The sequence below is a fragment of the Periplaneta americana genome, chromosome 14, assembly GCF_040183065.1.
Source record: "Periplaneta americana isolate PAMFEO1 chromosome 14, P.americana_PAMFEO1_priV1, whole genome shotgun sequence".
NCBI classification, from domain to species: Eukaryota; Metazoa; Arthropoda; class Insecta; order Blattodea; family Blattidae; genus Periplaneta; species Periplaneta americana.
This window is the reverse complement of record NC_091130.1, coordinates 152248274-152262951: the sequence shown is the minus strand read 5'-3', so window position 1 is coordinate 152262951 and position 14678 is coordinate 152248274. Positions and strand designations below refer to the sequence as shown.

The 14678-nt window shown below is 35.6% G+C and overlaps 1 protein-coding gene and 1 non-coding gene across 3 annotated transcripts in view; both read right to left on the bottom strand.

Annotated features, from left to right (window-relative positions):
- The window catches only part of LOC138713867 (uncharacterized), a 21001-nt gene extending 7518 nt beyond the window's left edge, over positions 1–13483 (bottom strand). Inside the window, exon 1 of one of the 2 annotated variants that reach the window (XM_069846333.1) lies at positions 13137–13483. The gene's annotated coding sequence lies outside the window, so the exon portion shown is untranslated. Of the gene's footprint in view, positions 1–5976; positions 6150–13136 lie in introns of those variants that run through there. The other variant, XM_069846331.1, reaches the window with a different exon arrangement.
- TRNAN-AUU (transfer RNA asparagine (anticodon AUU)) lies at positions 514–585 on the bottom strand. Its single transcript has one exon. It is a non-coding gene; the product is annotated as a tRNA-Asn (tRNA).
- Positions 13484–14678: the final 1195 nt, after the last annotated feature.

Sequence of the window (14678 nt, the reverse complement as noted above, 5' to 3'; positions counted from 1 at the left end):
AGCGAAGAAATGTAGCACTGATAAACAGTCTGATGCAACTGCCGAGGTTATATTAGGTTAAGCACACTTAAATCCCATCGACCTGGGCCGGGATCGAACCCGCAGCCTCGAGCACAGAAGGCCAGCGTAAAGCAGACAATCCCCTGACAAAAGAGTCTTCCATAGTAGTGCAACCTCGTCACAGAAGTACCTAACAGATTAGTTTTTGTATGTATGTATTTGTATTACTGGTGGTGTGGAAGAGAAGGCCTCATGGCCTTAACTACACCAGAATAAATAAATAAATAAATAAATAAATACTCACGTATGTAATGTATGTATACATGTCGTCTATATATATATATGCAAGTATTTATGTATGCATCACATATTATGTGATTTAGAAGATAGTCGAATAATTTTCTTATCTATTAACGGCAGTTTTCAGTACTCCAGGGCTAGATTGTTCAATATTCTGTAAAGATGCTGTTTTAAGAACAATCGTAAATTAGAATAATTTCAAGGGAAAAATTGTTCCGGGGCCGGGTATCGATCCCGGGACCTCTGGTTGAATGTACCAGCGCTCTACCACTGAGCTACCCGGGAACTCCACCCGACACCGTCTCAACTTTTCCCTTTATATCCACACAACTCGCGTGAGCTGACGAAACGCCAGAGACCCACAACGAGTGCACACAATCTCTGTGTATGCATATCTAGTCTTTCAGGTGAAGCTCCCTGTAAAGCAGATTTGAATAATTTCAAGGGAAAAATTGTTCCGGGGTCGGGTATCGATCCCGGGACCTCTGGTTGAACGTACCAGCGCTCTATCACTGAGCTACCCGGGAACTCCACCCGACACCGTCTCAACCTTTCCCTTTATATCCACATAACTCGCGTGGGCTGACGAAACGCCAGAGACCCACAACGAGTGCACACAATCTCTGTGTGACTTAGAATTGTGGTTTTCTGTTAACGAACACAGTAACGTACATATTATGCAAATATAGTCTTTCAGGTGAAGCTCCCTGTAAAGCAGATTTGAATAATTTCAAGGGAAAAATTGTTCCGGGGCCGGGTATCGATCCCGGGACCTCTGGTTGAACGTACCAGCGCTCTACCACTGAGCTACCCGGGAACTCCACTCGACACCGTCTCAACCTTTCCCTTTATATCCACATAACTCGCGTGGGCTGACGAAACGCCAGAGACCCACAACGAGTGCACACAATCTCTGTGTGACTTAGAATTGTGGTTTTCTGTTAACGAACACAGTAACGTACATATTATGCAAATATAGTCTTTCAGGTGAAGCTCCCTGTAAAGCAGATTTGAATAATTTCAAGGGAAAAATTGTTCCGGGGCCGGGTATCGCTCCCGGGACCTCTGGTTGAACGTACCAGCGCTCTATCACTGAGCTACCCGGGAACTCCGCCCGACACCGTCTCAACTTCTCCCTTTATATCCACGCAACTCGCGTGGGCTGACGAAACGCCAGAGACCCACAACGAGTGCACACAATCTCTGTGTGACTTAGAATTGTGGTTTTCTGTTAACGAACACAGTAACGTACATATTATGCAAATATAGTCTTTCAGGTGAAGCTCCCTGTAAAGCAGATTTGAATAATTTCAAGGGAAAAATTGTTCCGGGGCCGGGTATCGATCCCGGGACCTCTGGTTGAACGTACCAGCGCTCTACCACTGAGCTACCCGGGAACTCCACTCGACACCGTCTCAACCTTTCCCTTTATATCCACACAACTCGCGTGGGCTGACGAAACGCCAGAGACCCACAACGAGTGCACACAATCTCTGTGTGACTTACAATTGTGGTTTTCTGTTAACGAACACAGTAACGTACATATTATGCAAATATAGTCTTTCAGGTGAAGCTCCCTGTAAAGCAGATTTGAATAATTTCAAGGGAAAAATTGTTCCGGGGCCGGGTATCGATCCCGGGACCTCTGGTTGAACGTACCAGCGCTCTACCACTGAGCTACCCGGGAACTCCACCCGACACCGTCTCAACCTTTCCCTTTATATCCACATAACTCGCGTGGACTGACGAAACGCCAGAGACCCACATCGAGCTACCAACGAGCTTATTCAAATCTGCTTTACAGGGAGCTTCACCTGAAAGACTAGATTTGCATAATCGTAAATTATAAAACTTGTATCGGTGGAAATGATCATAAAAATAAATTGAAATATAGCAGGAATCAAAGCTAACATATTTAAATAATAAAGAATGTAATTTAAAAAATTACAAAACAATTTCGCTCTTATATTCCTTTTATGGATGTGAAAACTATGTACATAAAAATTATCAACAATAAAGCAATAGATAACTTATAATTCTTAAATGAGTATGGAAATTCAAACAAAAGCAACGAAGCTAAGAATAATATAAATCTGAATGGTTTTCGATATGTGAAAAAATTTATTTTCAGAAATTTTGAATTTGTAACGCCCTGTGCCTGGGATTTTAATTATATTCTCAGGTCTACGAAACATGGAAAAATTTAAGGCCGATTGCAGAAACTATGAGCCTTTTTAAGCTTTTAGACACTGTTTACCTAAATAACGTTTAAGTTACGTCAGAATTATACTTTCTTGCGGCTTGTTAGGAGTCCTGTACTTGTACATATTGAAGCGAAATTAATAAGATTTATTTAATTGCTCACACCTGCCTGTTGGCTGCACCCTTGTCAATATACTATCTGTCCCTTTGACGTCATGTCCAAGCATGGATGTTCAGTTCAAAATGTGTCTTGGCTCGCTGCATGCCGTCATGTGGCTAGCTGATGAGCCTAGAGCAGACGTCTCAATAGGGCCTTCTCAGAGCACTTCCTCCTCTTTCTCTTTTTCAATGTAAGAGTGGAACAAGATGCAGGAGAAGTTCGTGTATCTCCGGATGACGTCACTGACCGCGACGTTTGAATAGACATCTGCAACCGCTACGATGTAACAGTCAGTCATTGTGTCCATCTCCGAAGAAAGAATGTTTTTATTACCGCAAATGTATGAAGAAATAAAAAGCTTTCATAGGGAAAGCGAAATTGTGGGAGACGCAAGTTTCAGTGGGTAACTGTTACCACTTTATTAATCTAAAATTGTTACCTGATTTGAATCAAGACCAGTGTAACAAATATAATGAAATACTGAAGAACTTGAGAAAAGAATTTCAGATCAGATTTAAGATTTGAATAGTTCTAATTTAAAATAATTGCTTGTGAATTTCTAAGGTGTTTAGGTTATTTTTAATTATTGAAAACATTACGAAATATATTATTTAACTATTATTGTAATTAATATATTAATATTAGCGTAACGTAAGAATACTTACTTTAACAACCAACAAGTTTTTATTGTAATTTTATTATTATTATTTAATTGAATTTTATTTTATTAAATATAGTATAAACTTAAAAAAAGAGCGATACCAAAAACCTTTATTAGAAATGAAATATTGTTATTGTTTGGTCAACTGTTCGAAGACAGGTCTGAACCTCACAAGAGATACCAACAAGGCACCACTTATGAGTCAACTAGGCCAGGAGATAATGGAATTAGGTGGCCAGTTCCTGGTGCTTAAATAATTACGTAACATGTATGGTTCTTCATGCTTCAGATGTCTTCTTTTTACTCATAGATAGTATATAATTAGAAAATAAATGTATTATTATTATTATTATTATTATTATTATTATTATTATTATTATTATTATTATTACTGCAAACTACTTAAGAAATTCCTTCCGAAAACAACCGTCTATTGTGACAGTACAACTCAAAAGTGCAGCTTTGTGGCATTTCTCTCGCGACAGTTCAACTTAGCTCGCTCATGCGTGTGACATTAATCAGCGATCGGCTATCTTCGGGTACTGCGCTTATCTCTTCAGCTGACTATGTTATTTATACTCGCTCTCTATAACAACTTTTATGCGTTGGCCTTGAGACGCCTGGCCTAGAGAATTCAATCTTCCTACACTTCCGCAGCTCAGGTGTATAATCTAAGAGGCAGAGAAGTTGGCTAGCAAGTATGGCGTTCATTCTGAAGAGTACGTGCCGATACGTACGGTAACGCCGGTAGTGGCAGGAATGTGAACTGTTTGGAAATACGTACTGTCGAGATATGGGGAGAGGGTTACGACGATTACTTACGTATTTGTTGACATTAACTTCGACGGTCAACATGGACACGGAGCATTTGATTTGTGTTGTGGAATGTTACCGTACGCAACCGATGATAACAAATACCCTGCGTACGACTTGCCGGCGCAAAACACAGTTCGAAAGAGGTTATGGTAGCACACAGACCGTACAGACCGCCATCTGTTGCTACGACGTTCAAGTTATACCGTACACGTTCTCAAGTTCAGATTGAAGAACGCCTTAAATAATAGGCAACTTCTCTAACATATAAGCTGAAACTCGCTTCAAATCGGTGACCCAACAACAGTGACGTCATGACACACTTTGAAATGAACACCCAGTAGTAGCTGCTGATGTATAGAGGTTAAACAGTGTCCTCGGCGATGTTTAAACATGGATTGATAATTAACCATCGGATTTAGACATCTACTATTGAACATTGTCTTTGCAACACGCTAGTTATATTTTAACCTTAAATATTGTCTAAATATTGTTTCTGCAATAGACCTTTAGTGTTTACAAAATAAGTTTCACTCACAGTTAATAACAATTAACACAGGGGCTTCCTCTTTCACGCAAAATTTTATAAATCGGATACCGGTAATTCTTTTCTAATTTGCAACATTTAACTAATAATGATATATCTGTTATTTTCACAACGAGTGCAAGGAGGTCATGTTATAATGTACAAAACTTCTGCCACAACATGTGATAAAAATTGCAGGTTCTTTCACATAGAAGATGCCGAGAACTGAGTAGTGAAGTGAGGGAAATTAAAATATTATAAGGGTAAAGGCTGATTCACAATAAACCGGGAACGGAAACGACAACGAGAACGAGAACGGAAATAATGTTAAAATAAATGTATTTAAATGTGTGCATTCACAATTAACTATTGTGAATGCTCACATCTAAATACATTTTAACATTACTTCCGTTCTCGTTCTCGTTGTCGTTTCCGTTTCCGGTTTGTTGTGAACCAGCCTTTAGGCTTTCCGAATATCCTTAAAACAAAGTTTTATATTCCTAGATCTATTTCTAACTTAATCTTGTCGATTTCTAAGAATTAAGAAATTTATTCATGCAGTTACGTCTTCCGACCATTTTAAACTCACACCCAAATAGTAATATGCGTTACAAGAGCGGTATGTTGAAGTTTTCATGTTCGAGGAAAAGTTTGAAAAAGCGAAACGTAGTTGAGCTTTTTTAATTTCCGAGAATTGAAAGAAAACATACCGCTCGTGTATCGTACATTATTTTGTGCGAAGATCGTTTATTACATACCTGAAAGAGGAATTTCTAATTAGTTGAAATGAAATCTCCATCTTGGTTTCTGTTCAATGATGGCAAATTTGCAAAACAAAAATATCTACCTTCAACATTGTTGCTTTAAAATGTTTTCTGTGTTTACTATACTCTAGCATACCGTGATATACGTCTGTCTTTTTTTTCCCCCCCCAGTCTATGATGATTCTGGAATCTTGTTGATTTTTTCACGGCTTCCTTAATGTAACTTGCATCACGAATGCAGTAACTTTAGTGGAGTTGTGGAGTTTACTTAATTTTTGCAAATATTTAAAAACAATAATTAACAGTGCAATTTAGGTGAACTTGCAGTGGTAAGTTTCCAATTTATAATTATTACTATATTGAACGTCTCTAAAAATAATATGTTAAAAGCCTAAAGCAGTAAAATCAATATGTCACTTAAGCGGTAAGAAGAGGGAAATTGTTATGTGTGTTAGGTTGGGAATACTGAATGTGGTATTTTAGACTTTCCGCGGATTGGTTTTGTGCGGAAACCAAGCAAATACGCACGATCTCGCACAAAAATACTTACATGATAGGATTTCTGCGACAGGATCAGCCCAACGCTGAGTCTCCACTTGTAACAACACAGGACAATATATACCGGACTGAAAGAACTGATTAGTGTTAACTGGGTCTCTAAGCTGCTTGTCTAACCTCAGACACCTCACTGCCGATACTATTGTACACCTAAAGTGTCACCGTTGCAAGCCTTTCTTATAATACGCAACACTTACTGATATGAAGACCTAAACTTGTTATCAGAATTCTTATCAGCAGATGACTTTTCCTTCTGTGGAAATCATTCAACATCAGCTGACGTGAACATATGATTCATTCCAAGGATTTTCGGATGCAATAGAATTAAATACAGGCTAAGGCTAGCCAAGTTGCCCAAGACCACCATGTGGAGGAGGAAGGATGCAGGGAAAAATATAGTGTACGAGCTATTCCATATGAAATCGATCAGTAAAAAACCTCGCATTTTTTATACCCTATTTATAGTAGGTGCTGAAGAGAGTGCATTTTCAAAAATATACTATCGAAAGTGAAACAGTTTTCGTATTGTTGAGCGAAAAATTTATCGTATTTTAGAAAAAAAAAAAGCCTCTTTCAGCGCTCAGAACTCTGGAACCATTTACTGCAGAACATTGAACGGGAGCTCATTTTGAAGCTGACATTCGGTAGGTTATGATAAGAAGTAATCCTTGTGTTTATTGTGTACAGAGAGACAGATAATCTGATTTTACTTACTTTTAGGCTTTTTGCTCATTTGTAAAAATGTAAAAAAATATTGAGAAAAAAAAAAACCTTGCATTATTAAGAGGAATTCGTCGACCTGGTTGGCGAGTTGGTATAGCGCTGGCCTTCTATGCCCAAGGTAGCGAGTTCGATCCCGGGCCAGGTCGATGGCATTTAAGTGTGCTTAAATGCGACAGGCTCATGTCAGTAGATTTACTGGCATGTAAAAGAACTCCTGCGGGACAAAATTCCGGCACATCCGGCGACGCTGATATAACCTCTGCAGTTGCGAGCGTCGTTAAATAAAACATAACAACATTAAGAGGAATTCGGCATTGTTTGCTTAGTGGTACGGCAATAAGTTTCGAGGGTATTAAATAGATTATTTTCACACGTCTAGACTTGAACGGCGCAGTACCGCATACACTGGCCGAGAGATGAAGATAAGCGAGCGTTGGACGTCATTTTACTCCTGTGTTTATGAAAACTTGTGATAAAGCTAGCCCAGCTATGTGCTACTAGACGAAACATCACGTGTTTGTCTCCTGGCCTTGCTTGTCTCGGCTAGATCCCGTCTCACAGTCAGCTGGTTAGTTCACGCGCGTACTATTTAATTTTTTTTATTTGATGTTTTCAATACTTTCTTATCAACATACCATCAGTAAAAATATGTGTTTATTTGTACTTTCAATGCAGAATCTAACTATATATTTTTAAAACATCTTTTCCTTGGCAAAGGCGTCTTAATGAGGAAAAATCTAAATTTCTCCATTTCCATAAAAAGTAAGAAGATCTGTTTATATGTCAATATAAACTTTAATTTCTCGGCATCAAAATAAACCATGATTTTGATCATTGGGTCAAAAGGGTTTCGGAGCCACAACAGTTTAAAGTTGCTAATTTTATGAAAATACGATAAATTTAAATATCATTAATTTAAACACTATTAAGTTCTGATGCCTCAAACTTTGCACAAAGCAATTGTATCACAATTCTCTACGTAGAAAAAAGTTTCATTGTATTTAGAAACTGTAAGGTCAATTTTCTCTATATTTCGGACGATTTTAGATGGAATAGCTCGTACGCTTTTAATAATTTTGGCTGTAGTGAAATGACATAAATTAGTAAAATTCTCTTGCCGTATTAAACATGGACAGAAAATAAGAGAGATTGGAGAATGCTGGGTTTGCAGTGAAATATCTGCCCTTGGGCAGTTCACGTTCAAAATCAACCTCTCCTTGTAATTCTTGCACAGGTTGTAGATGATATGGGTAGAGTAAATTCTCCACACTGTCTTCTGAGACATTTGATGACGTGCAGCTAATCGCTGTGAACTGAGTACGGAACGCAGAATGATTTCTTCAGCAGGAATAGTCTTGCGATTTCGCGGTCTACCGGCATTGTTCATCCCGGGTGCAAAGCGACAGGTTTGACATTTCACTGCTACAAATATTTTTGGTGTTCGGTGTCGTTCTGCATAGATGCGAGCAGCAGCAGCAGAATTGCTTCTCATTTTACCCTAAATCAAGATCATATCGATCATTTCACTGCTTGTGTATGATTCTCCCATTCTGTATTAGTGCCAACTGTTATGTTATGCATTTCAGTAAAGTAAAAATAACACTAATCTCAGTTACAATACCTAACATCATCAATTCAACAAAACATCACCATAACTACAAGACATGGCCAACTATGAATACATCTCTTTTTAATCACAAAACAACACCGAGTATTAGTTCCGATTTTAGCCACGGGTAATTGCCAGACTAGCTTTCAATAATGCAATGTTGCCATATCTTGATAAAATGCAGTATCGGCTATATGCGACAAAATAAGTTTGTTTAAGTGTATAGAATAGGCTACTCTGCAATACTTTATAGTACATAATTACCACTCACTCTGTTCATGATGATGATAATGATGATTGTTAGTGGTGTTCATCATAAGTAAGACTATTCACTGGTGACGAAATAATTCTGATGATGTTTATTATGATTAATATTATTGTTATTATTAGTGGTAGTAATAGTGGTAGTAGTAATAGTAGTAGTAGTAATAGTAGTAGTAGTAGTTGTTGTAGCAGTGATAATGAAAGATGTGATTATGTTATAACCAAAGCTCGGATCTTGGGGACTTGTGTGTCGTGTGCTTGAGTAAGGTTACAGGCATAACGTACACAAAGCTCACGCTGCAAGTGCTCAGGGACAGTCGTTTGTACTAAGAAAGTGGTCACATCGAATGGCAAGAAGACGAACGAATAAACTGTGTCACGTCGAAGCCATTGACATTAAGAGAATTACAGGTAAACGGTCTGTTTGAGGAATTAGAAAATACGTGTTATTCGAATGGGTGTTATGGAAGTTTGAAAATGCATTTCTTAAATTTTAGGTACAGAATTTCGTGGAGGAATTCTGAGGAGATACATTATTTTCTTCTAATGCAGAGTTTATATCTTGTAAGTTGTACCACACATAAACTAGAGCTGGAAACGGGCATTCATTGAAAGACATTGCAGTCCTTTAAATTGATGGAGAATTTGTCCATAGCCATGGATCAAGTCGTAGAGGGACCTTCCCTAGTAGTGATACACTAATTGAAAACTATTTGCGAGAAAAATTTAGGATATACTTATCTTTCTCAGATACGAGATCTGCTGAAAATCGAACAGGAAACAGTGACAGTGAAATATTCAGTATTTTATTTAGGCCCAAGACTTTATAATAAAATTTCAAACCATTTTCCAAATTTGAAATTTTTTAAAATTGAAACTTTTAAAAAAGAATTTTGTAAAATTATCCATGATATATAATAGTAACAAATGTACTTTTTTTACCTTTTATTTCTATCGACTATATTCATGTTTTTATTGAATATCACTGGCTTCTGTCGGATTGTCAATTTATATTAAATGTGTATTTTTCTCTCGTTTTCCCTTTCTTCTTTATTCTTGCTCTTGTGTTGTACTTATTGGTTTGAATTAAGTTAATTACTGTATTTAGTAAACTGTCCTAGTAAACTTTATGTTATATTATTCACTAAGACCACACCGTACAAGAGCCTGGCTCTTACGGTAGTGGCTAGAAACATTTTTATTTTATAAATGCAATTTGTACTCACTAGGTAGCTAGTTAAAATAAATAAAATAAAAAAATTGAAGTTTGCTCCCGTCACTTCATGTGACGTGGAAATAAGTTTCCTTCGTTTCAAATCATGTTTAACTAACAGACGAAGAATTTATGGGTTCGAAAATCTTCGAATGCATGTAGTCATACACTGTAATGAAATGTACAGAGCAGAACTGTAAATTTGATGTATTTTGCATGTTTATTTATATATATGCTATAAAATTAGATGTTTCAACCTATCATAATATTATCATTATGTTGTTCCAGCCAGGAACCACTTTTATAGCAGACCTGACAGTACCTCCGTGCTGGAAGCGGGAGTTTGTTGACATTGAAGTCCGGTCGCTTAGCCACGTTCAAAGACACAAGTCCCCAAATTCCGAGCTTTGGTAATAACTAGAGCGGTGCAGACGGAGCACATGACAGAAGGAATGGCATCATAGGAAAGGTTCTGACGTTACTCTGCGTGTTCCCTGTGTACAAGGGACGGTCATGTACACGATGTGTTGACGTACAGACGACACAATAGAAATGACACAGTTCCCTAACGTTTCTGCAATTAATTTTCTACAGATACTTTAATAAGATATCAAAATTGCAAAACTAATTAACCATTTCATCCTAAACAAATAATATATACTTTACATGTATGATTTCATACAGAACGCAAACAAAATCACTGTTTATTTGTAACGGGTTCATGATATTCTATTCGCAAAAGCACTTGAACAATTGTTTTTTGTCTTTTTCTTTTCCTTACAATGAGTGTGAGTTATTAACGCACATGTTATACGTTATCAGATTTCTTCCAAATATTGTTACAATGCACAACAAATGACATTTGTAAGTTATTAACAGAAAACGATTTTCGTCTATCTGATAGCATGGCCTTATAATATGTGGAGACGCTTCTTTCTACGTCTGTTGAAACAACTGGGGCATACGTAAAATCCTGTACAACATTTTTTTCAATTTCTGTTAGTTCTTCAAAGGAATCCTTATCTCCAGAAATACTGTCACTAATCTTGCAAAGTTTATAATATCCACCATTTTTTCAACATATTTGTTATTTTCACAGATATTATATTTGAGTCACTTTCTTCCAGATATTTCGCAATAGGGAAATCTGATCAACCAGTTTTGTACTAGACTTTTCTAAAGCTGTTACACAATCAGGAATAAACCCGTAATTCGATTCATTGTAATCCAATAGTTGTTTTATGCTTGAATCAACCAACAGACGTTGGGCTATTGGTATTGTAAATGCATCTTTCACATCAAATGATTGAATAACATTCTGGACCTGGTCGAAATATTTACAGTAATAAATGCAGACCTTCAACCAGGAACCTCATCGAGTAAGTATAGGTGAAGGAGGAAGAGATACACCAGGACATATCTTCTTGAATGCTTAACAAAACGCATCACACATTTCTTCATGGAACACGGCTGAAGAACTGTGACCCTGGTCACATGTTTCGCCTTTTTTTTTCAACTTCATGAGAACACGTTTTTGTACATACCTATTTACATGTCTTCGAACATTATATGCTCTAGTTACTGAAACTGATATTTTACACAATTTACAGAATAGTTTATCTTCGTTGCAACAAAAAAATATCACCATATTCGGAAAGAAATCTCTTAGGACCGTATTCATAGACATTCTTAGCGCGGGCTTTCGGTGGATGATCAGCGAACTAACGTTTTTCTTATTCATAAACCAGTGTAAGCGATATGATATGATATGATATGATACGAAACCTGTTCAGCACGTTCGTAGCCGGGCTAGCGAAATGTCTATGAATAGCACCCTTAAACTTTGCCAAACGAATTTTCTCCCCCTTAGGCATCGTAACACTAGAACCGAATTGTTCTTATCTTTCTTCAGTACTGACGTTTGCTTTACTACGCTGTACCTACTGCTTGCAGCTATCCTGTGTACCGCAGAGTCAGACCTCTGCGGGTACACAAGGTGAATTTACAACCCTTACCCTGTTGCCGGTGTGTCGAATAACTGCTCCCTTTGCACTGCTCTAGTAATGACAATGAAATGATTGTGTTGATGATGGTGTTATTTTATTTTATTAGATTATTTTACGACGCTGTATCAACATCTCAGGTTATTTAGCATCTGAACGATATGAAGGTGACAATCCCGGTGAAATGAGTCCGGGGTCCAGCACCGAAAGTTACCCAGCTGATGATGGTGTTAATGAATAGTTTGATTGTCTAATGGTGATCATATTACTGTGATGATGAAGACTGCTAGTGTGAAAATTATGTGATTACGTAATGGTGATGAAATTATTATGTTGATGGCGATGATTGTTTTGTGTTAATGGATGCTGTGATAATCCGATGATGATAGAATTATTGTGCTGCTGCTGCTGCTGATGATGATGATGATAGTATGTTAAAGAAATTTTGTCATTATGTAACGCTGATTAAATGTTTATAATGATGATGATAATAATGATCGTTGGTGTGTTAATGAATAGTGTGATTAGTTAATGATGATAAAATTGTGCTGCTTCTGATGATGATGATAGTATGTTAAAGAAATTTTGTCATTATGTAACGGTGATTAAATGATTATAATGATGATGATAATAATGATCGTTGGTGTGTTAATGAATAGTGTGATTACTTAATAATAAAATTGTGCTGCTGCTGCTGATGATGATGATGATACTATGTTAATGAAGTGTGTCATTATGTAACGGTGATTAAATGATTGTAATAATAATGATGATGATTGTTGGTGTATCAGTGAATGGTGTGATTACCTAATGGTCTTGAAATTATTGTAATGATGATGATGGTGATGATGATGATGATGATGATGATAGTATGTTAATGAATTATGTAATTATGTAACGGTTATTAAATGACTGCAATAATGATGATGATTGTTGGTATGTTAATGAATAGTATAATTAACTAATAGTGATGAAATTATTGTGATAATGATAATGATGATGATGTGTTAATGAATTGTGTAATTATGTAATGGTGATTAAATTACTGTAATGGTAATGATGTTAATTTTTGTTAATGAATGGTGTGTGATTATAATATAATGGTGATTAAATAATTGTGATGAGGATTATTATTATTATTATTATTACTACTACTACTACTACTACACATATAATAGTTATTGTTGCAATAATAATAGTAATAAATCATGTAAAATGATACTGAACTAAGCAAAAGCAAGAGTTGATATTGTAAAAGAAAATATGTAAACGCCAATAATTATGAATAAGTATAATAAGATTAATATGTCAGTATTTTTACAAATCAGTGAGATGCATACCTTCTCGAGACAATCTCGCGTACTCCGGGGGTACGTGAACCATGGATTGAAACCACTGCTGTATAGTATCGCTGGACACTGCCTCACCTTCGTCGTATCGTAGATCGTCGAGGGTTCCTCTCCTTGGAACTGTTTTGCAGGCTGTGTGCCGAGAAGTGTGGGGGAGTACATGTTATAGTGTACGAGTTGCAGCATTTCGCCCGGGCTTGAGTCACATTCCACGCCGCGCCGTCTGACGTGTCGTGATACACCTGTACAACGTTGAGCTGGTCAGTGCCGCAGAGCTTGCGTACGGCATCGCATGATGCGATATTAGAGCGGCTGTGAGCAACTCAGTTGCACAGTGACAAGTAGGAATTTCTGGCTGAAAGTAATAAAATAATTTGGATGTAAATAAGGAGGATTTCTCTGTATAATGTCTATTGAGTACATCCACTTGTTTAATTTTCAAGTTACTAATTAATAAATAAATAAATAAGTAAATTAATTAATTAATTAATTAATTAATTAATTAATGAGTTTATAAATTAATAAATAAATTAAGAAATAAATAAATAAAAATTAATCAATAAATAAATTAATCAATTAATAAACTAATTAATTAATTAATTATTAAATTAATAAATTAACCAATACATTTATAAATTAATTAATAAAATATTGGATTATTAAATTACTTAATACATTAATAAATTAATAAATTAATTAATAAGTCAATAAATAAATAAATAAATTAAATAAATAAATTCACTAATTCATTAATAATTAAATAAATTCTCTAATTAATAACTTGATAAATAAATAAATTATTTAATAGATAAGTAAATAAATAAGTAAATACATAAATAAATTAGTAGGTAAGTAAATATATATATGTATATTTATATATATACAGACATATATATAATTAAATAAATAAATTAATTAATTAACTAATCAATTAATAAATAAATTATCCAATGAATAAATAAATTAATAAACAAATAAATTAATTAAAATAAATAAATAAATTAATTAATTAATAACATAATAAATTAATAAATATATTTATAAATAAATAACTAAATAAATAAATAAATTAATTAATTAGTAAATTAATAAATAAATTAATAAGTTAATGAATGAATGAATAAATAAATAAATAAATAAATACATAAGTAAATAAATAAATAAATAAATATATAGTTTATTACGGAATCCTTATCGGCCAGCTTCTGTCTGATGCTTATCCAATTCACGGCGGGCGAAAGCAGGGAGATGCACTATCACCTTTACTTTTTAACTTCGTTCTAGAATATGCCATTAGGAAAGTTCAGGATAACAGGCAGGGTTTGGAATTGAACGGGTTACATCAGCTGCTTGTCTATGCGGATGACGTGAATATGTTAGGAGAAAATACACAAACGATTAGGGAAAACACGGAAATTTTACTTGAAGCAAGTAAAGTGAAAGGTTTGGAAGTAAATCCCGAAAAGACAAAGTATATGATTATGTCTCGTGACCAGAACATTGTACGAAATGGAAATATAAAAATTGGAGATT